The sequence below is a fragment of the Protopterus annectens genome, chromosome 1.part2, assembly GCF_019279795.1.
Source record: "Protopterus annectens isolate FY-2018-M chromosome 1.part2, PAN1.0, whole genome shotgun sequence".
Classification (NCBI taxonomy): domain Eukaryota; kingdom Metazoa; phylum Chordata; order Ceratodontiformes; family Protopteridae; genus Protopterus; species Protopterus annectens.
In genome coordinates, this window is record NC_056727.1 from 161,638,364 (window position 1) to 161,641,209 (window position 2,846).

Here is a 2,846-nt window from a genome sequence, read left to right on the forward strand (position 1 = left end):
GGAGAGCAGGCAGTCAAAATGATTGCAAACAATGCACAAATTTGATTTGGATGTGACGTATTGCACGCGTCATTAATGCATACATCCCAGTGTCGGTCATTCTCCAATAAATTCAGAGCTTGACATGCACTGCAGAAAGTGGCATGTGTAATGCCATTGACAATTCTCAGTTGCTGGAAAGACGTTGGACCGGGCACATTTACCAACAGCATGCGAAGAAAGAAGCATTCATCTTGATTGGGATGCACGGTGTACAGTCTGCCTATCGTAGTTTCTTTGAATATGCCAGGTTGTCCATCGACTCGGTCTCCTCGTTTGCATCGTTCAAATGATTTTCTACTCGCATTCCATGTGTAATACTTCCGAATACAGCAGTGTTTTCGCAAACACGTCATTTTGACATAACGCGAAGAAAGCAGCTAATGCTGTAGCCGGTGGATTCAGGGCTATTTGTTGCACATTTGCAGCTGTGAAATAAATGCGTTGTCCATTTTCTAGATGTACTGCTAAGTGAACAACAGCTGGACTTCGTTCATGTATGGGAAATGAAAGAATTCGCCATACAGCTTCATTGCTGCTTATGTATCTTCTAGCCTGATACTGTGCGATTTCATCGATATGTATGACCGCATTCCTATCACTTCTTTCTGGTTGCATGCCAAAAACTGCCATGTCGCTGCCTTTATTCACGTACTTATTTGATCGATTTAATGGAGTTACAGTATTCCACGTTTATGTGTGCTTTGTATGTTTTTGATAGCAAAGGTGAATATGGAACAACCCACCGGTTATCTACTTCGATGTCACTGTTTCGCATTTGTATGGTTGCTAATTTACCGCCATCTTCTGCTGATTTTCTTCTGTATAAAGGATATCCATCGTTTTCTGTAACTGTGTTGGATAGTAATGCTCGAGGATATTGCTTAGAGCATTTTCCGTCTATCATACATGGTGAATTTGGATTCAGTGTACCGCAAGGTCCATGTATCATATTTTTCATCACAACTTCATGCAAATCCTTATCGATGTCGGCATCGGGTATTTCAGTGCATATCACATTGTCAATTTTGTTTGAAGTGATTTTGTTATAGAGCCAGATTAGTATATGTGCGTGTGGCAATCCTCTCTTTTGCCATTCCACTGAGTACATCCAGCAGCGCACAGAGCCAAACACTTCAAGTTTTACCATGAAATCCATCAGAGATTTTAGCTTCTGTCTGAAAACACGTGCTGTGATGTCATGCCTATCCACTGGCGATTGCCCAGGAAGTAAGAGCTGTTGTATATTGTCCCAAGCTGGATTGCATGTGAATGTAATGAATAGTTCTGGACGCCCATAGTGACAAACATACGCAATTGCATCTTGAGCGTACTCATGCATATGACGTGGACTGCCTGTATATGAAGATGGCAAAATCATTAGTCTTCCAACGTTAGTTGTATTACCGTCATTTACAACTGCATCTCACAAATGAACGTATTATTCAGAGCGAAGCTTGGTCTGATTCAAACGGATGAATATCAAACATTCTGTTTCGATTTTTGCATACATATCTACGATGTATTGGTGAAACAATTGACGGCATTTCTAAATGTGATTGTCTTCATTCTCTCGAATCATTAATCGGTATGTATAATAGTTCATTGCGCTGCATTTCATATTTGTTTCTTCGCCACTGACTGGATTTATCATCTTAACCTTGAGGTGATATCCATCGGCACCATCCCAAAAAATGATTGGATATTGCAGGGCATCATAGCATCGATGAGTTTCTGCAAATGTTGTCAATTGATCATTTCTCCAATGAAGAACAATATCTCTAGGTTGGAATTGATCTCCAACTATAACAATTGCCACTTTGTCTATAGTTGGAGCATTGAATCTTCACACATGTTCTCCAGCAGGCATTTTGTCAGCATGAATAACAATCTTGTGTGTATCAGATGGCATCATGTCAATTGCTGTTTTGAACAAACGCACTAAATAGTTTTTTTCGTGAAGAAGCTCTTGCAGTTTGGAAACGATGGACCTTTGTATGCCGGTAGAAATTCCGCAGTGTGCATTCAATTCATCATTGCCATCACCGATGAAATACATTTGTAGGAATTTCTGTTGACCATCTGGGAATGGAAGCAGGGAGCCAGCTTTATGATAAATTTGTCCTTTCACTTTGAAAGTTGGCATGAATTGAGCTGTTACGATTTCTGCGCCAAACGACATCATTTGGAAGCATGAGTTGTATTTCCTGATGTTAGATAAGAAATGCTTTGATTCAGCGGTATATCCGGCAAGCAAAGTTTTTAGTGGCTCTGGCGGTTCTCCAAGTTGAGGCAGTTTAATTTTTCCGGCAGCGCAACACATTCCTTTCGTTTCTCCATTAAATTTCAGAGCCTTGCAATAAGGACACACTTCAGTCATAGTGCCGATGAGAACATGCTGGCTAAAACTATAATCATCAGCTGGGTTGTACCGGAATGCAAGGCGATTGTAACCGCATGATTGCTGAGCACGGAGTCATGTTTGATGCTGATCTGCTGTTTCTCATTGACGTCTTTCAGCCACTCTCAGCCTGTCGCGTTCATTCTGTTGAGAATGAAGCAGATCTGAAGATGCAGAACGCGATCGCCGTGCTCGCAGCTGTGCATCCTCAAGTCTGGCTGCACGTCGCTCTGCTGCTTCCTCGGCATGTATCTGAGCCATTCTTTGTTTCGCTCGTTCACTGATGCCCATTCTTCCTCAGTTTGATTTGCAATTACTCGTCGCACTGCTCCCACTCCGTGAGTACAACAACCTAAGTTTGATCTTCTGCAAGGCATTATTTGGATGAACTAAAGCAGATCGATTG

The 2,846-nt window shown here is 41.6% G+C and overlaps 1 pseudogene; it reads right to left on the minus strand.

Annotated features, from left to right (window-relative positions):
• Positions 1-336: 336 nt before the first annotated feature.
• Positions 337-1,586, minus strand: LOC122792339 (annotated as a pseudogene).
• Between the last annotated feature and the right edge of the window lie 1,260 nt (positions 1,587-2,846).